The following is a 21,183-nucleotide window of genomic DNA, read 5'->3' on the forward strand; positions in this document are numbered from 1 at the left end:
GTCTAGAACTAGGGAAGCAATTCTCCCCATGCTTTATTCTGCTTTGGTTAGACCACACCTGGAATATTGTGTCCAATTCTGGGCACCACAATTCAAGAGAGATATTGACAAGCTGGAATGTGTCCAGAGGAGGGCGACTAAAATGATCAAGGGCCTGGAGAACAAGCTCTATGAGGAGCGGCTTAAGGAGCTGGGCATGTTTAGCCTGAAGAAGAGAAGGATGAGAGGAGATATGATAGCCATGTATAAATATGTGAGAGGAAGCCACGGGGAGGAGGGAGCAAGCTTGTTTTCTGCTTCCCTGGAGACTAGGACGCGGAACAATGGCTTCAAACTACAAGAGAGGAGATTCCACCTGAACATGAGGAAGAACTTCCTGACTGTGAGAGCCGTTCAGCAGTGGAACTCTCTGCCCCGGAGTGTGGTGGAGGCTCCTTCTTTGGAAGCTTTTAAACAGAGGCTGGATGGCCATCTGTCAGGGGTGATTTGAATGCAATATTCCTGCTTCTTGGCAGAATGGGGTTGGACTGGATGGCCCATGAGGTCTCTTTCAACTCTTTGACTCTATGATTCTATGATTCTAGGCAATTGTTGGATAATGGGACTGACTATTAATAGCTCAGAATGGGTTAAAAATAGCTCCTCCAGGCTTAACTAGTATTGAAGGGAGCATCTACACTGTCAAATTAATGCAGTTTAACACCATTTGCGCTGCCCTGGCTCAGTGCTATGGCATCTTGGGAGTTGTAGTATGACAATGTCTTGAGCTTGCTTTGCCAAGCAGCAACTCCCGGGAATCAAGGCAGTCCAGGTGCTGTCAATCCGGATTAATTCGACAGTGTAGTCCCTTTGGTGCTCTATCTGGATCAATTCGTCTCTTGCTGTTCCGAATGGGAACGACCGTAAAATGAATTAGGAATGCCTTGTCTCTTTCATTTACGGCCTTGGGCCTTTATGAAAAACTATTTGGAGGCGGCAAACGTTTTTCATCCAGAGAGAGAGGAATATATCAAGCTGCCGATCATAAACTTGTCTCAAAACAATTATTATCTTGCGATTTGAGCGTGTCAGCAGGGAAGCAGGCAGGCAGAGCAGTGATGTAATATTATATTATATGATGCATTATTGATCTGTACCAAGTTGGTCCCCAACAGACTGGAACTATTTCAGTGTTCCTAATATAAACCGGAATGCATTGCTCACTCTGTGCATGATCCAAAGGAAATGGAAATGGTAGTGCGTTACGTGACTCAGGATCAGTTTTTTATGCGGGGGAGATTTCCCCAAAGCGGAGCCATTTGGGATCCTGGCATCCGAACAGATGTCCATCAACAACCCACAGATGTGTGCATGTGATTCATTGTTGTTGACCTGCAAGAGGAACCCAAAGGCCTTGAGGGAAAGCCCTGCAGAACACAGCGGTCAGGGCATCTCCTAGGAATGGGGCCTGGTCAAAAGGCTTTCGTGTTCGGTTCGGCGCAACGGCACACGTAATCCGCCCCAAGTGTCACGCCCGATGGCGTCACCCCACGGCTTTCTTGTGCTGGGATTCCAGGGATGGCTCTTGGAAAAGGGAGAGAGTGACCTTTGGGATGCTTTCTCTTCTTTTCTTTCAGAGTGGGAGAGCATTTGGCATCACAGCTCCAACCTTGAAAGGAGTACTCCGTGTTTGCAAGGGAGGTCAATGGGGCTTTGGAGATGGGGGTTTGTTTTCACTACCAGGTCTCAGTGTGTGCTGGCACAACGGGCAGGGATCATATGTGCCATTTGGGAGCATGGAGGGAGGGAGGAAGGAAGGAAGGAAGGCAGGAAGATGGAAAGAAGGAAAAGAAGGAAAAAAAGACAGAGAAGGAAGGAAGGAAGGAAGGAAGGAAGGAAGGAAGGAAGGAAGGAAGGAAGGAAGGAAAAAGAGAAGGATGAAGAAAGGAAAGAAGGGAGCAACAGAGGGAAGGAAGGAAGGAGGAAAAAAGAAGGGAGGAAAGCAAAGATGGTGGGATTGAGGCAGAGGGAAAAGAGAAAGGGAAGGAAGGAAAGAAAGCAGAGAAGGAAGGAATGGAGTGAGGGAGGGAGGGAAGGAAGGCGAAAGGGAAGGAAGAACTGAAGGAAAGAAGAAAGGAAAGAAGGGAGAGACAGCGGGAAGGAAGGAGGAAAAAAGAAGAAAGGGAGGGAGGAAAGAAAAGATGGTGGGATTGAGGCAGAGGGAAAAGAGAAAGGAAAGGAAGGAACGAAGGCAGAGAAGGAAGGAATGGAGTGAGGGAGGAAAGGAAAGGAAGGAGAAAGGGAAGGAAGAACTGAAAGATGAAGAAAGGAAAAAAGGGAGAGACAGAGGGAAGGAAGGAGGAAAAGAAGAAGAAGGGAAGATGGAAGAGGGATGGAAGGAATGTGAGATTGGGGGGAAGGAGGTAAGGAGCAATTGCAGGAATGAAGGGGACAAAAGAGGAAAGAAGGAAGGAAGGAAGGAAGGAAGGAAGGAAGGAAGGGAAGAAAAGATGGTGAGATTGAGGCAGAGGGAAAGAGAAAGGGATGAAAGAAAAGAAGGCAGAGAAGGAAGAAATGGAGTGAGGGAGGAAAGGAAGGTGAAGGGGAAGAAATAAATGATGAAGAAAGGAAAGAAGGAAGAGACAGAGGGAAGGAAGGAGGAAAAAAAGAAGGAAAGATGAAAGGGAGGGAGGGAAGGAAGGAAGGTGAGACTGAGGGGAAGGAGGTAAGGAGAAATTGCAGGAATAAAGGGGAGAAAAGAGAACGGAAGGAAAGAAGAAAGGAAAGAAGGAAGGAAGGAAGGGAAGAAAAGATGGTGAGATTGAGGCAGAGGGAAAAGAGAAGGGGAAGGAAGGAAAGAAGGCAGAGAAGGAAGGAACAAAGTGAGGGAGGAAAGGAAGGAGAAAGAGAAGGAAGAACTGAAGGAGACAATAAAGAAAAGAAGGGAGAGACAGAGGGAAGGAAGGAGGAAAAGAAAGAAGGAAGGAAAGATGGAAGGGAGAGAACGAAGAAAGGTGAGATTGAGGGGAAGGATGTAAGGAAACGTTGCAGGAATTAAGGGAAGGAAGGAAGCAAGGAGGAAGGAAGGAAGGAAGGAAGGAAGGAAGGAAGGAAGGAAGGAAGAAGAGAACAGATGGCAAGATTGAGGGAGTGGGAAAAGAGAACGGGAAGGAAGGAAGGAAGGAAGGAAGGAAGGAAGGAAGGAAGGAAGGAAGGGCATTCAGGCAATTTTATAGTGGAAGAGGTGTCTTCAAGGGTGCTCCCACACAACCATATAACCCAGAATATCTGCTTTGAACTGGAATATATGGCAGTATGGACTCAGATAGCCCAGTTCAAAGCAGATATTGTGGGATTTCCTGACTTGATATTTTGGATTATATGGCTGTGTAGAAAGACCCCAAGTAACCTTTCAATGCAATGCTCCTGAATTTCATAGGATTTCCTTAGACAATGAATTCTCTTTGGTGCTTCTGTCAGTTCTTCCTTCTGAAGCAGAGCCTACTTCTGTCATTAGTGGTGCACAAGTACAAAAAAAAAAAAACACAAAGAAATGGCTAATTCTTTTATCTCCAGGATGTCTAGGTTATTTAGCATCACACTATGATAGAATTTTGCAGGAAGCCGCCCACAAAATCAGCCTGGAAGACCTAGAGATGCCCAGATAGGGGTTCTCTCTAAAACTCTCTAGGTGTCCCAGCATGGAAGTTGACTGTAGAACAGGCATGGGTCAACTTTGGCCCTCCAATTGTTTTGGACTTCAACTCCCACAATTCCTAACAACCGGTAGGCTGTTAGGAATTGTGGGAGTTGAAGTCCAAAACACCTGGAGGGCCAAAATTGACTCATGCCTGCCTTGGAACATCAAGGGAGGACCTAGATTCTTAGCGTGCATCTACACTGTAGATGCAGTCACAACACCCCTTTAACTGCCATGGTTCAATGCGATGGAATCCTACAAGTTGTAATTTGAGCAGAGAGGTCTAAAGACCTTGTAAATCTGCAACTTCGAGGATTTCATCGCATCGAGCCTTGGTGTCCAACTGTGTTAATTCCTCAGTGGAGATGCACTCCAAGGGATTCCTATATCAAAGCAGTGAATAATCAATGCTGAAGGCAGAGAGACAACCATGCTGGCTCAGATCGAAACTAGATGTTCCAAAAAGAAAGCTGGTGCAACTACATGGTTTTGTACCATTCAGACACTAGAGCAGAAACTGCTCCACCTCCTTCTAAGACAGTGGTTCTCAACCTGGGGGTCGGGACCCCTCTGGGGGTCACCAGTGAGTATCAGAGGGGTCACCAAAGACCATCAGAAAACACAGTATTTTCTGTTAGTCATGGGGATGCTGTGTGGGAAGTTTGGTCTAATTTGAATATTGGTGTCGTTCAGAATGCTCTTTGAGTGTAGGCGAACTATACATGCCATCAACTACAACTCCCAAATGTCAAGCTCTATTTCCCCCAAACTCCACCAGTGTTCACATTTGGGCATATTTAGTATTCATGTCAGGTTTGGTCCAGATCCATCATTGTTTGAGTCCACAGTGCTCTCTGGATATAGGTGAACTACAACTCCAAACTCAAGGTCAATGCCCACCAATCCCTTCCTGTGTTTTCTGTTATCCATGGTAGTTTTGTGTGCCAAGTTTGGTTCAATTCCATCATTGGTGGAGTTCAGAATGCTCTTTGATTGTAGGTGAACTATAAATCCCAGCAATTACAACTCCCAAATGACAAAATCAATCAACGCCCCCAACCCCACTAATATTCAAACTTGGGAAAATTGGATATTTGTTCCAAATTTGGTCCAGTGAATGGAAATACATTCTGCTTATCAGGTAATTGCATTACAATTAATAACAGGAGCAAAATTACAGTTATGAAGTAGCAAAACAATGTTATGTTTGGGGGTCACCACAACATGAGGAACTGTATTTAGGGGTCACGGCATTAGAAAGGTTGAGAACCACTGTTCTAAGGGCAGCGATTTCCAAGTGCCAAAAGGGAACCAGGCTAAAGGAAAGCCCATCCGTGTTGATGTTTTGGGCGCTGGGCACGTGGATGCCCCCAATTGGAGCTGGCCTTGTGGTCCTCGCTGCACGTGGCTCCAGCTCGGGGTGCACATGTTCCCCTGCTCTTTGTTTTGTAACTTCAGGGTCGTCTGTGGCGCTCCTTGGCCCCGGTTGCCGAAGAGATGCACTGGATGTTCTGAGCCCATCCGCGGTTCACATTTTTGTCACCTAGCGAGACGGCGGCTGGGACGCCCGTCTGTTGGGAACATCGTGTGTAGAAACTGGACCCCGATGGGTTGGGAGATGGGGAGGGAAAATTAGAGAGGACGGTTTGGTGTTTGTCCGCTGATGAGGAAAGCATTAACATGTCCTGGAGCTGTACCTGGAGAGGCGGCACCTTACTAACACCTTTAAAAGAAGCCGGGATTAGAGGGAAAATGTCAGCGGTAACCAGAGACAGCCTCTGCCTCTGCACACATCGCTGGAAAATGTAGGCCAGAGGTGACCATTGAGGCCCAGGGCTGTAGGCTGGACACTGTCCTTCAGTGCCCCGTTGGCTTCTATGGGCCACCAATCTCTAGGTTCTCCTACTAGTGACATCTTTAGGGTTTCTAAGCAAACCTCAGTCCCAAGGATGGCTGGATTGTCCTTTGCAATTAGAGTTTGATGAGGGGCCACCACAACAAAAGTCATGATATGGCCATGTCCTTCTGTCCTTCACCCTCCTTCACCCTCCTCATTTACTCCTCTTCCTCTAACATCATCATAATCATCATATTCTTCTTTCTCTTCCTTCTCTTCCATCATCACCACCACTACCACCAACTTCATGATCAGCTTCTTCCTCCTCTTCCCTCATAATCATCACTTTCATCATTGTCTTCCTTGTTTTGCTTTTTCTTCTTTCTCCTCCTCTTCCTCCATGATCATTATCAACATCATGGAGGAAGAGGAGGAGAAAGAAGAAGCAAAACGAGGAAGACAATGATGAAAGTGCTGATTACGAGGGAAGAGGAGGAAGAAGCTGATCATGAAGTTGGTGGTAGTGGTGGTGATGATGGAAGAGAAGGAAGAGAAAGAAGAATATGATGATTATGATGACGTTAAGAGGATGATGTTCCTTATTATAATCATGTTAATGCTCAACATCACTTTCATCATCGTCTTCCTTCCTTTTCTCTCCTTCCAGCATAGTAATCATCATCTTCCTCTTCCAACTCCTTCTCTTCCATGATGATCACCATCACATTCATCATAATCATCATCACTTTCATTGCCGTCTTCCTCCTTTACCTCCTCTTTCATCAACTCCATCATCAGTCTTCTTCTTCTATCATCACTTTCATAAACAGCTTCTTCCTTTTCTTCCATGACCATCATAGTCATGTTCATTATGACAATCAAGGTCTTCTTCTTCTTCTTCTTCTTCTTCTTCTTCTTCTTCTTCTTCTTCTTCTTCCTCTTCCATGATCATTATCATCATGTTCAATATTACCATCACGGTCTTCTTCTTCTTCCTCCTCCTCCTCTTCCATGAACATTATCATCATGTTTGTTATTACCATCATGGTCATCTTCTTCTTCTTCTTCCTCCTCCTCTTCTTCCATGAACATTATCATCATGTTTGTTATTACCATCATGGTCATCGTCTTCTTCTTCTTCTTCCTCCTCCTCCTCCTCCTCTTCTTCCATGAACATTATCATCATGTTTGTTATTACCATCATGGTCATCGTCTTCTTCTTCTTCTTCTTCCTCCTCCTCCTCCTCCTCCTCCTCTTCCACGAACATTATCATCATGTTTGTTATTACCATCATGGTCATTGTCTTCTTCTTCTTCCTCCTCCTCCTCCTCCTCCTCCTCCTCTTCCACGAACATTATCATCATGTTTGTTATTACCATCATGGTCTTCTTCTTCTTCTTCTTCTTCCTCCTCCTCTTCCACGAACATTATCATCATGTTTGTTATTACCATCACGGTCTTCTTCCTCTTCCTCTTCCATGAACATTATCATCATGTTCGTTATTACCATCATGGTCATCATCATCAACAGCAACATTATCAGCTTATTCTTCCTTTTCCATGATCATTATCATCATGCTCATTGCCACCACTTTCATCGTCTTTCTCCTTTTCCTCTTCTTCCTTCATTATCTTCTTCCTCCTCTTCCTTCTCTTCCCTCATCATCAACATGAACATCTTTATGCTTATTAGATAGCAAATGATCCTTTGTTTATCCTTGGGTCATATCAAAACCTACACTTTCGGCCCCAAACCTGCCCTTGACTTATCCATGAGGTTGACTTATACATGAGTATAGAGTGGATAATTTTCAAGGCAGTGCTCTTCCTCTGAGATGCCTTCCAGCATAGTGGAGAAGAGGAACACATTCTTCCTCATTAACACCGAGTCTGTCCTCATGTTGTGACCAGGATTGCTTTCCAAACGGTTAAAGCATATACAGCCCAAATGTCTATGTATGCAGATTCAGACATTACCCCCAAATGCGATCACGGCTTACAGGGGAGGAGAACTTGGTTTCCCACTTCCAGTGGAGCAATCTTCCCACTCAACTCTCCCATTTCTCCTCTGTCAACTCAGCTTTGTTTTCACACGTGGTTTCAGTCTATTTGCCATGTTGGGGGAGGCGGGTTTCTTTCGGTATGGCAAAGGTGAGCATTTCCAGGTAGCTCTTGGTTTACACGGAAAAGCAAACACATTTGAGGCCGAAACGCCAATTGGAGGAGAGAGAGAAAGGCCAGGAGCAGGTAAACACAAACCATCTGCAGAAAAGACATCTTCCCATTGGCAAAAGAATGAGACATTTGGGTTGTTATAGGTTTTTCCGGGCTATATGGCCATGTTCTGGAGGCAATTTTTCTCCTGATGTTTTGCCTGCATCTATGGCAAGCATCCTCAGAGGTAATGAGGACCTCATTACCTCTGAGGATGCTTGCCATAGATGCAGGCGAAACATCAGGAGAAAAATTGCCTCCAGAACATGGCCATATAGCCCGAAAAACCTACAACAACCCATGGATTCCGGCAATGAAAGCCTTCGACAATACAATGAGACATTTGTTGCATATTATTATTTACTAGCATATTATTATGCACTTGCAAAGCCATTGCTCACAATTGCCCTAAAACCCTGAACAGAGTAGGCCGATAGATTCAGTATTGACTTACCTTTTGGCTATTGATTCCATTTCCAGCCAATGTTATTTTGAAGGGCTGCCGTTCCTTGGTTCTAATTGCCTCTAAAGTAACTTTTCCAACCATGAAAGTTAAAGGGCAAGTAGTGGTGGACCATGTCTTCCATATCAGTGAATGGTACCCAAAGTCCACAAATGAAGGGACATTGGATAGCACATTTAAAGTTTGGACTAAAAACCGGAGCGGATACAGTGCCCCGCAAGACCATTGGCTTGCATTAGAGATGGACCCAAGAAATCCGAATGGCCACCATCAGTGTCCCCCTTTGCTCATCTTTGCTTTACACACAAATATTCCTCAAAGCTGGACTTTTATTGCCCAGGAGGCAATAAAATATTTATATCTGAGTCTCCAAAAGGGAAATCTCTGGCTGACTCATAACCTTTCTTATAAACACACTGAGGAAATAAAGCAGCATTTTAAAGTTCTAGGAAAGGAATACCAGAAAAGCGGGGAAAATATTGCGGCGGCAATAGATACGACATTGGGTAAACAAAGGCACGAGGCAGAACCATCCTCGTGTGCTGTCTGATGCTATCAAAGGCCTGTTTCAATGACATGGCTCAGAGAACATGGCCACACGTGATATAATAATAATATTATTTATTACTGCTTTCCTCTTTTCATCGAGACCCACAGACCCAAATAATAGAAAGTAGTCCATCTTGCACCAAAGTAGGCAAGTAAATTGGGTCTGGGGTCAGTTTTGTGCCTAAGGGGCACATGTAAAATGCCAATCAGAACAAAGTTTCAAAAGTACCCAAATTCGATCTCTTGTTTTCTTTGCACTGTCGCTTGCCTAGGGTGCATCCACATGGTAGAATTGACACAGTTTGGTCCCACTTTCTCTACCATGCCTCAATGCAGCCTAGGACGTATGCTGTATTGCGTGTTGTAGAATCATAGAATCATAGAGTTGGAAGAGACCTCATGGGCCATCCAGTCCAACCCCCTGCCAAGAAGCAGGAACATTGCACTCAAATCACCCCTGACAGATGGCCATCCAGCCTCTGTTTAAAAGCTTCCAAAGAAGGAGCCTCCACCACACTCCGGGGCAGAGAGTTCCACTGCTGAACGGCTCTCACAGTCAGGAAGTTCTTCCTCATGTTCAGATGGAATCTCCTCTCTTGTAGTTTGAAGCCATTGTTCTGCGTCCTAGTCTCCAGGGAGGCAGAAAACAAGCTTGCTCCCTCCTCCCTGTGGCTTCCTCTCACATATTTATACATGGCTATCATATCTCCTCTCAGCCTTCTCTTCTTCAGGCTAAACATGCCCAGCTCCTTAAGCCGCTCCTCATAGGGCTTGTTCTCCCAGATTTTGTGTAATGCAAATGTAACATATGTGGCCCAAAGCACCTTTGCTACTTATTCGTATCCTGATAAAAATCTGGGATAGACTACTGCAACATGTAATATGCATCGGGCGGCCCTTGGAGACTGTTCCGATATGGCAACTGGATTGGAATAAAAAGCAGTGAAAGGTCATCTACACTGTAGAATGAATACAGACTGGCCTCACTGGTACTCTGGGAGCTGTAGTCTCACAAGCTGCTGAAGAATGGGGCACCTCACCATACTACCATGCCCAGGAATTCCTATCCAATTAAAAATGCTTCTTTTTTAAATAATTACGCAAATTTTGGGAGAAAGATTTGGCCGGAAGATGGCCCTTTCCCATGAATAAAGCATGAACAGATGCTGGGGAAGATATACGAGGTTCCCACTGTCTCGTAACCCGGGCACAATGGGAAATGGCACGCTTTGCCTTCTGCCAATGTTTTATGGGCACAGCTCATTGTGGAACAAATGCAGTTTGATGCCACTTTAAATGCATCTGCTCAAACTGCATTTGTTCCACAATGTAGACACAACACTAGAGAAAGTAGAGGAAGAAGAGGAATAGGAGGCAAAATCAGGGTTGAATAGCATTTCAACGCCTGACAGAGCAGAAAGGATGGAGTTGGCACCAAGTGCTGAGCTGTGCCCATAAAACATTGGCAGAAGGCAAAGCGTGCCATTTCCCATTGTGCCCGGGTTACGAGACAGTGGGAACCTCGTATATCTTCCCCAGCATCTGTTCATGCTTTATTCATGGGAAAGGGCCATCTTCCGGCCAAATCTTTCTCCCAAAATTTGCTTAATTATTTAAAAAAGAAGCATTTTTCATTGGATAGGAGAAGAAAGGCTGCAACTTTCCCAGTATTGCAACATTCCCAAATATTGCAATGTTTCCAAATATTGCAAATGTTTTTAATTGGTGCTGGCAATATAATGATGGTGATGGTGACACCCTCTAATAGCCTGGGGTGTTTTTTTGGGCATTTTGGGGGGGGGGGGGGCGAGTGGGCTTATTAACAAAAGACCCTTCTCACAAATGCACAGCAGAGTAACTTATCAGCAGCAGCGTGACTCAGCACCAGTAACCAAAAGTGGTAAAAAGAACAAACGCAGAGACTAATGTTATCTTTTCTATAAGATGATTTTCTTTATAGCAAAATAATATGGTTGCACTATTCACAAAAACAAGGTTCCCATAACACAAATAAAGTTCAACTTTCACACTGGAGCTTCACACACAAGGCCTTATATTTGTCGTGTCTGGGCAACCAGTCAATTATATTACATTTCTAACAGAACAAAGCAAACAAACAGACAAAATACAAAATTTGTGAGTTTGGTCGTTGATTAAATGTCCTTTGACCAGTATCTGGCCACTTGGAGTACTTCTGGTGTTGCTGCAAGAAGGACCTCCATGGTGCATGTGGCAGGGCTCAGGGTGCATTGCAGCACGTGGTCAGTGGTTTGCTCTTCTCCGCACTCGCATGTCGTGGAATCCACTTTGTAGCCCCATTTCTTGAGGTTGGCTCTGCATCTTGTGGTGCCAGAGCGCAGACTGTTCAGCGTCTTCCAAGTCACCCAGTCTTCTGTGTGCCCAGGAGGGAGTCTCTACTTTGGTATCAGCCATTGGTTGAGGTTCTGGGTTTGAGCCTGCCACTTTTGGACTCCCGCTTGCTGAGGTGTTCCAGCGAGTGTCTCTGTAGATCTTAGAAAACTATTTCTAGATTTAAGTTGTTGACGTGCTGGCTGATACCCAAACAGGGGATGAGCTGGAGATGTCTCTGCCTTGGTCCTTACACTACTGGCTATTACTTCCCAGCGGATGTCGGGTGGTGCAATACCGGCTAAGCAGTGTGATTTCTCCAATGGTGTAGGGCGCAGACACCCCGTGATAATGCAGCATGTCTCATTAAGAGCCACATCAACTGTTTTAGTGTGGTGAGATGTGTTCCACACTGGGCATGCATACTCAGCAGCAGAGTAGCACAGCGCAAGGGCAGATGTCTTCACTGTGTCTGGTTGTGACCCCCAGGCTGTGCCAGTCAGCTTTCGTATGATATTGTTTCTAGCACCCACTTTTTGCTTGATGTTCAGGCAGTGCTTCTTGTAGGTCAGAGCACGGTCCAGAGTGACTCCCAGGTATTTGGGTGTGTTGCAATGCTCCAGTGGGATTCCTTCCCAGGTGATCCTCAGAGCTCGGGATGCTTGTCTGTTCTTAAGGTGAAAGGCACATGTCTGTGTTTTAGATGGGGGAAATGAGAGAAGCCTCCTCGCAGGATTGGAAGACATCTGGGCATCCCCTGGGCAACCTCTTCGTAGATGGCTGATTCTCTCGCCACAGAAGCAACCAGCATGCATGCAAGCAAGCAAGCAAGCAAGCAAGCAAAACAACCAACGGACCTTTTCAGGCCTTATATTGAGACCTATTAACACTGAGGCCTACCTCACACTGAGGCCTTTCTCCCAATGAAACCTTTCTCCCACTGAGGCCTCTCTCACACAGAGGCTTCTTTCACACTAAGGGCTATCTCGGAGTGATGGCTACTAAGCATACCTACTTACACTGAACTGCAACTCCTGCTGAGTCACTGCATCCATTTAACCCTTTCAGTGCTTGACTCACATTTTTGTAATTAAAAATATTAGGTAATTGCTTCTTGGCCTTTTGGCTAAGATCAAGTGTAGTTAATTTTTTATATTTCTGACAAATTTTGTTTGGAAGCAGTTAGTCACTGCCTTCCTCTGAGGTTGAGAGTGTGTGACTTGCTCAAGGCCACCCAATGGGGATTCATGGCCTAGCAGGGATTTGAACTCTGGTCTCTCCTATGGAATCTGGGGATTTGTAGTTTGGAGATTAGAACGTTCAACCAGAGAGGTCTCACTAAACTACAAATCCCATCGCACTCAAGGAGGTGCAATAACGGAGCTCTGATATTGCCCTTTATTATTGCCACATTTGAGGTATTTTAGAGACAGATATTCCAACCTTTGGAAACCTTATGTTAAAAGTTATTGCCTTTCATCAGAGTTAGGCTTCACAACTACAAATTCCCCAATTCTGGAAGTAGCCGAAATGTTGCAGCATAGATAGGAGAGATACTATCAAGAGAGACCCTTTCCGGAGAAAAGAAAAGTATGGCTTTATTTCCAGCTGGGACTCTGGTGAGGAGTTCTGTCCAAAAGCACCAGAGCAATGATATAGGTGCAGACTGTGGCTTTTATAGTCTCCAAATGCAAGCAAACAAAGAACATGCTTCTACGTACATTGACCTCATTTACTATGTTATCTTAGCATCATAAGAATATCAAGTTCTACCTTCCAACATACAAAAAGCATGTCTCTGTGTCTTTCTGAAGAGCAAGCATCTTACATTCATTAATCAAGGGGCCTAACTTTGACCTGTCAGGAGAGAGAGGGGGGCTCCTTTTAGAGCCTAGTTGTACCAGCCTGTTGCTCCTAGGGTAGACTTATCTTTTTCCTGGAATGTATAGATAACTTGCCTCCATTGCCAGCCCCTCTTTTGCTGTGCCTGGACTGCAACTTGCTTGTCCGTTAGCATTGTTACTATACAGAGAACTTGACTTTTCTATTCATTTCAATGGTTATAAAGTACATACAATTTATTCATGAATAAATATCTATATTTCCAATATCTCCTCATCAATAACAGCTAATAATAGCACAATAACAGCGTAGCATGATTTTGCCCGTTATCACATCCAAATTGGAAGGATTTTAAAGGCCGTTGGTCATTTAATTCCCCAGATTTTGGACACCTTGAGTTAAAAGCTTCCACAATTTCCCATAATTAGGATTCACTAAACTACACATCCCTGAATTCCGCAGAAGACAGCAGTAGCTGTTAAGGTGGCATAATAGTGCAATAACAATGTGGTATGATATTATCTTTTATCATTGTCACATTGAGGGACTTTAGAGACTAAAGTCCCTCATGTGGAAGGGAAAGTGGAAGGCAAAAGGAAGAGGGGCCGACAAAGGACAAGATGGATGGATGGCATCGTTGAAGTGACTGGACTGACCTTGAAGGAGCTGGGGGTGGTGATGGCCGACAGGGAGCTCTGGCGTGGACTGGTCCATGAAGTCACGAAGAGTCGGAGACGACTGAACGAATGAACAACAACAACAGAGACTAACGCTCTTTTGAGACACTTTTGAGAGATATGAGAGATGCTCCAGCCCTCAGACACCTTGAGTTAACAGCTTCCGCCATTCACCATGGTTAGGCCTCACAAAACTACAAATCAGCAAATTCAATAGGTAGCCATATCAGTTGAAGTGGGAAAAGGAAGGGTCTTGAGGCTGTTAGGAATTGTGGGAGTTGAAGTTCAAAACATCTGGAGGGCCGAAGTTTGCCCATGCCAGACATTGGACATTGGTCATTTTCAGAGCTTCCTCAATTGCTACCTTCTCCATCTCTCTCGCAGCCTTGAGCTTGTGTTTACCTTTCATTTTGCTGTTTTCATTCCACAGAACCCTTGGGATGGCTGCTGATATTTACCAAAGATGGCACAAGATAGCCTTTCTTTTCTGCCTGGTTGGGCACCCCCCAAAAAAGGACTCGATGCCCGCTTGGGACGGAGCCACGGATGCGACTTGGGGTTCTTACAGAGCAAAACAAACTGCAAACACGTGGCACACGCAAGACACACAGGTGGAAATGTTTCTGAGCACAGGTGAGGGAGGAGCCATCTGGGGATGTTTACGGACCGGGTTCTCCGTGCTTTGCAGGGAAATAATGGTTGACACTCCTCGGCCCTGTACCATTGTCCAAGTGGCTCTTTTTCAAGAATCTACAGAAAAGCCAATGCGATTCTAGGTTGCATTAACAGGACTTGAGTGTAAATGTAAAGTAGGGCAAAACATGAAATGCCTAGATATGGAAAGGGTGACACCTGGCTTGAAAATAGTGACCTGAGCCAATAGTGTGATGCAGCAGCGAAAAAGACCAATGCAATTCTAGGCTGCCTCAATAGGGGTTTAGTGTCCAGATTGAAGAAAATCATAGTCCCACTCTATTCCTCTTTAATTAGCCTTCACATGGGATACTGCTTCCAATTCTGGGCAATGCAATTCGAGAAAGATATGGAGAAGATGCAATGTGTCCAGAGAAGGGCAACAAAAATGCTCAGAGATCTGGAAACTATGAATCTCTATGTGGAGTGGTTTACGTTGCTAGATACGTAGTTCGAACTTGGAAAACAGAAGGCAGGGAGAAGGGGACAAGAGAGCCATGCTTCTTCTTTACTATTATTATTATTATTATTATTATTATTATTATTATTATTATTTGATACACAAGATTAGTACACAGTAAACAAGATCACTATGCTGGCTTTTGTATTGGACCATACCTTGGACACTTCCCAAGTGTCTAGGACTGTGTGATGTATTGGCGAATAATGCGTGCAGATCCGAGTAGGGTGGCCTTTTGTAGATGACAGATGGTAATTTTGTCAGTGCCAATCGTTATAATACATTAAAATACAAACCAAATAAATACATAAAGCCAGATCGTCAAGATAAAATCACATTCATCACCATCCGCCAGCGGGGTTGATTCGCTAATCATTCTGAGAATGCTATGTCCCAGAGCCAGGATTTTACTAGCTTTCTGAAAGTCAAAAGGGAAGGGGCAGATCTAATCTCCATCGGGAGAGAGTTCCACAGCCGAGGGGCCACCACCGAGAAGGCCCGTTCCTCGTCCCCACCAGACGCGATTGCGAAGGTGGTAGGACCGAGAGCAGGGCCCCTCCAGAAGATCTTAACAACCTTGATGATTCGTAGGGGAGAATCCGTTCGGACAGGTAAACTGGGCCAGAGCCGTTTGGGGATTTATAGGTCAGCACCAGCACTTTGAATTGTGCTCGGAAGCTGATTGGCAGCCAGTGGAGCTGACGCAACAGAGGAGTAGTGTGCTCCCTGCACCCCACTCCTGTTAGTAATCTGGCTGCTGCTCGTTGGACTAGTTGTAGCTCCCGGGTAGACTTCAGAGGCAACCCCATGTAGAAAGCGTTGCAGTAGTCTATACGGGATGTAACCAGAGCATGGACCACCGTGGCCAAGTCAGACTTCCCAGGTGGTGCACAAGTTAGAATAACCAAATGGCCATTCTCTCCTCTGTTTATTAACCAAGACAGGTACAAACCGACTCCATCTACCTGGGAACCCAATTAATCACAGGAGGCCATCGTTCAAAATAATCACCTCTTGAATAAATAGCAACAGAGCCGAAAACGGCCGGCTTAAGCTTCAGCATGACCATGCAGGACGCACCATTCACAAATGTCACTGTGATGTGCCATTAGTCCTCGAAGGGCATGTTGATGTTCCCATTTACTTGAGGTTTTTAAAAAGAATGTTTGCATGGGAGAGAAATGGGAGAAAAGAGCAGGTTCCTTCTCTTTATTATTCTGTAAAAATCAAAGCAATGGCCATTGGGCATTAACATTAATACAATTCCTTTGCAACTCTTATTATTATTATTATTATTCGCCACTGTTCTATTATTATTGACAACTTTTCTATTATTACCAATATTTTTATTAGATGCCAACTTTTTGTTATTATCATCATGATAATAATAATTTTATTTTTAATTTTATATTATTGTTGTTGTTAGCCACTGTTCTATTATTATTATTTGCCAACATTTCTAATATTATTACTGATATTTATATTATATTCCACCTATTATTATTATTATTATTATTATTATTATTATTATTATTATTGTCACTCTAACCCTGGTGGGTTAAACCGCTGAGCTGCTGAACTTGCTGACCGAAAGGTCAGCGGTTCGAATCCAGAGAGCAGGGTGAGCTCCTGCTGTTAGCCCCAGCTTTTGCCAAACTAGCAGTTCGAAAACATGCAAATATGAGTAAATCAATAGGTACCACTTCTGCAGGAAGGTAACAGCACTCCATGCAGTCTTCCGCTTAGAAATAGAGATGAGTGCCCCCCCCCCCCCCGAGCTGGACACTAGACTTATTGTCAAGGGGAAACCTTTATGCTTATCTTAGTCACTTTTCTATTATTATTTGACAGCTTTTCATTTATTATTATCATTAAATGCCATATTATTATTATTGCTGTTATTATTATTAGCAACTTTTCTTTTATTATTATTTGCCATGTTTTCTATTAGTATTAGCAACTTTTCTATTATTATTATTATTATTATTATTATTATTTACCAGTTTGGGTTGTTGTAGGTTTTATTCGGGCTATATGGCCATGGTCTAGAGGCATTCTCTCCTGACGTTTTGCCTGCATCTATGGCAAGCATCCTCAGAGTATGCTCACTACCTCTGAGGATGCTTGCCATAGCTCAGTGTTTCTCAACCTGGGGGTCGGGACCCCTGAGGGGGTCGCAAAGGGGTGTCAGAGGGGTCACCAAAGACCATCAGAAAACACAGTATTTTCTGATGGTCATGGGGATTCCATGTAAGAAGTTTGAGCCAATTTTATCATTGGTGGAGTTCAGAATGTTCTTTGATTGTAATGAACTATAAATCCCAGCAACTGCAACTCAGAAATGTCAAGGTCTATTTTCCCAACTCCACCAGTGTTCACATTTGTGCATATTGAGTATTTGTGCCAAGTTTGTTCCAGATCCACCATTGTGTGAGTCCACAGTGCTCTCTGGCTATAGGTGAACTACAACTCCCCAACTCAGGGTCAATGCCCATGTAAAGAAGCACTAATCCCACCGCTTGTCAACCAAAAATGTAAAGAAGCAGCGCTAATCTCACTAGATGCCACCAAAATTATGTGAGGAAGCTTCTTTTAAATATCAATTAAGCTGCCACCAATATGTTTAGAGACGCTGGTTTATGTCTCTGTTTATCTTTAGTTGTGTTGTGAGGTGACTTTGGTAGTGTGGAATGCACCAAGCATAAAAACAATGGAGGCAGGTTTGAAATACAAAGAGAACAAGATTTATTGTGAACAGAACGTAATTGTTGCAGTTTTGAGAATTTGAACTTGGCACAAGGCTTGATGTTACAAAATGGCTGGTTTGAGATACATGTTTCTGATGATACAATTCTACAAACTTCTTCTTTAGTGAAGTGCTTATACTACTTCAGAGTTCCCTATTGTGAATGTCCACACTGTTTGCCCTATACTCGGAACAAACCACTGATCACCAGTCTTTCCTTACTGGCAATCCTGAAAACCCCCTCTGTTAGATTCTTTTAACCTAAGCAATCTAACAAGGTAACACCTTCAGCTCTCTTGCTGAAGAAATATTCACAAATTCTAGGAACTACTGAATTCTCACAGCTTCACAACAGAGCCCTAACTGGCTCTCCTCTTCCCCGGGTCTCAATCACCGGACTGAACTACTTTTCCCAGAGTCCTTTCTTGACTCTGCTATTTCCCAGAGCCCTTAACTGGCTCTGCTCTTTTCCGGGTCTCCTCCACCGGACTGGAGCTTAACTGCCACTTTCAAACCTTTTCCTCCTTAAGCTCCGCCCACCTCCTCTGAGGCTTTGTCTTGTCACCATGGCAACCTATCCCTCACAGCTAGGCCATGGCAATAAATGTAATACATAAATACAGTTTAAATACAGTATAAATAACACTTTATAATGAACACATCTCTACAGCCCACCAAACCCTTCCAATGTTTTCCGTTGGGCATGGGAGTTTTGTGTCGCTAATTAGGTTCAAATCCATCGCTGTTGGAGTTCAGAATGCTCTTTGATTATAGGTGAACTACAAATCCCAGCAATCCTCCCCCAACCCCACTAACATTTACATGTGGGTGTATTGGGTATTTGTGCCCAGTTTGGTCCAGTGAATGAAAATACATCTTGCATATCTGAGATTTACATTATGATTTATAACAGTAGTAAAATGACTGTAGCAACAAAAACAATGTTATGATTGGGGGTCACCACAACATGAGGGACTGTATTCAGGGGTCACGGCATTAGGAAGGTTGAGAACCACTGCCATAGATGCAGGCAAAACGTCAGGAGAGAATGCCTCTAGTCTAGACCATGGCCATATAGCCCGAAAAAACCTACAACAACCCAGTGATTCCGGCCATGAAAGCCTTCAACAATATATTTACCCGTTTTTCTATTATTATTATTATTATTATTATTTGCTATTTTTCCTTTATTAACGAGATACCAATTTTTATTTTGAGCTTCCTAAAAAACTGGGCTCTCTTTTGCTAAATTTGTTTGTTAGTGAAGGGAAGTCAAGATCTGAACCGCCTCTTGCCAGTTCTAGCCAGGCAATGGCTTGCAAACGCTGCAGAGTGAGTCTGTTCAGGTTCTTAGAAATTGGCCCAGTAATTAATGATGACTTCTTTAGAGCGAAGGGTCGATAGCAATTTAATCTTGGGCAGCCAAAGGTCCGGGAAGGGCTTCACTCTGGAGAGAAGAAAGATGCCCGCAAGGCGACTGAGCAGCAAACTGCCCAGAACAAGACCGGCCCGGCTCTGCCTCAGCATCTCTGGCTCATTGACAGGGCTGCCGTTCATCTCCTTACACAATTTAGCTGATGGATGGATTATGCAAGGAGTGGAAAACAAAAAGGGTTGTCAAGTCAACCTGAGCAAGCTGCCGAACGATGAGGTCATGCAAGAGAGAAACAAAAGGAATAGTCATCCTATGGGTTAAACCAGGCATGGGCCAACGTTGGCCTTCCAGGTGTTTTGGACTTCAACTCCCACAATTCCTAAGAGTCTCATGCCCTTTCCTTTCCCCCCTGAGCCGCTTAAGCGACCTGAGGCTCTTAGGAACTGTGGGAGTTGAAGTCCAAAACACCTAGAGGGTCCACGTTTGCCCATGCCTATCTAGAGAAACCTAAAGAGAACTCTTTGATGGGCATTTGAAGGTCCTCCAGTCCAATTCCATGTTCCATGCGTTGTCGAGCACAAATTTGGGAGGCCCTGGCAAAGCGGAGACTGGCCAGACCCAAAAAGGAGGATCCGGGACCCTGGTGAAACAAGCAAGGACCCAAAGGACTTTTCCCCTAATTTTTCCCAATAAAATCTCAACAAGTTGAAGAAAAGCCACTGAGATGTCTATTTCATTCCAGCTATAATGGTTGACGACCGTAATCATTTGTCTAGGAGCCGACATGACTCATTGGGCAAAATAATGCAATATTTATAGGAAATATAGAGCTGTCAAATTCAAATTTCCCAGGCCTGACCTCTGAACCGGCTTTGCGCTGATTGGCTGGAGTCATCAGTGGGCTGGGAGGCACAGTTAGCTAGACTGCGCCCTGTCCAATCAGAGCGCTAGCCCCACTTCGGCTGCTCAGCCAATGAGGAGGCAGGAGGCATGCTGGATGGGAAACAATGAATGGGAGTGGCAAAATGACAGGATTAGAATGACCATGTTTGCCCAATGACCCAACGATAGCTTAGGCTCTCAAGTCAGATCTGAGTTATTGTTTTAGCCTTTTGAATCATCATCTTTCTCTAGCCCCGGGAGGATAGGTCCTTTGTTTTACTGTTCTGAAATATGGAGTTCATTGAGGGAATTGATGTTGGTTTTGGCCAGTCAAGATGTGACACAATGGTGAAGCTGTGGTGAAATCCCTGGTTCCTCGCAGATAGAAAATTGCTGGGTGTTGGGTGATCCAAAATGTCCATAGACCCTATCATTCCAGATGGCCTGGCTTTCAACCCTCCGAGGTTCAGTCTGATAAGTCATTTATCTATTGTCCATGTAAATGGGTTTTGGTTGAGGCCTCTGTTTAGGGTTTTACTGGCCCAGGAAATTCAGAACCTTCCAGGAGCCACGAGGTGCTGGTTTCATGAAAAGGTGGCTTTTCCTTCATTTTTAAAATATTGACATACATACATATAGGAAATTGGAAATGGGACAAGGGAACATACAATGAATTCATAAGGAGAGGGGAAATCATGCAGGGTTGGGGGGGGGGTTCTACTTCAGCCCTTTGCAAAGTCCATTGAAATTCATGAAAGTTCTTAAAAGTTTGCAAAAATTGATAAAAGTTCTCAAAAATTTATAGAAGTTGGAGAAAGTTCATAAAAGTTCTTGGAAATTTCATGAAAGTCCATAAGAGCTCCCAAGAGTTCATGGGGATCATATGGGAGGAGCACTGGAGGGTCGGAGTCCATTCACAAAAGAAGAAAACTGTAGATCCAATCCATAAACTCCAAAACGGCCTGCCAGGGGTCCAGGGGTCCCAGGGGATGATCACAAGGGACTTTCCCGGGGTCATCAGGCTTCCGGATGTACATGATATGGAGGCATGGACATCACTGCAACGTGGAGCCATGGAAAGAAGATTTCTTTGCCCCCCACATGAGGTTTTGCAACAAAAATGGTTTTCCCGGGGTGCAGGGGTCCGTTCCACAAAAAGTAAGATAGCAGTTAGTCTTAAAATTAGTCTAGGAGAAAGATGACACCAGTTTGGAGATCATTTGTTGACCCACGGATACGGGGGCCCGATAGGTCTCCGTATCCGTGGTTCAAAGGAACGCAGTTTTGGCCTCCCCAGGATGCTATAAGAGCATCCCGGGTGAGCCAGCAGTGCGGCTCGGAAAAGGGAAAGTTCATAATGGGTGTGGAGTTAGAGTCAGTAAAGGAGACAATTTATCATTCCAGAAAGAGAAAAAG

The 21,183-nt window shown here is 44.4% G+C and overlaps 1 pseudogene; it reads left to right on the forward strand.

The window, feature by feature from the left end:
* The first annotated feature begins 12,198 nt into the window (after nt 1–12,198).
* Nucleotides 12,199–12,331, forward strand: LOC137095031 (U2 spliceosomal RNA; annotated as a pseudogene).
* Nucleotides 12,332–21,183: the final 8,852 nt, after the last annotated feature.

The sequence above is a fragment of the Anolis sagrei genome, chromosome X (assembly GCF_037176765.1).
Source record: "Anolis sagrei isolate rAnoSag1 chromosome X, rAnoSag1.mat, whole genome shotgun sequence".
In the NCBI taxonomy this organism is placed as follows: Eukaryota; Metazoa; Chordata; class Lepidosauria; order Squamata; family Dactyloidae; genus Anolis; species Anolis sagrei.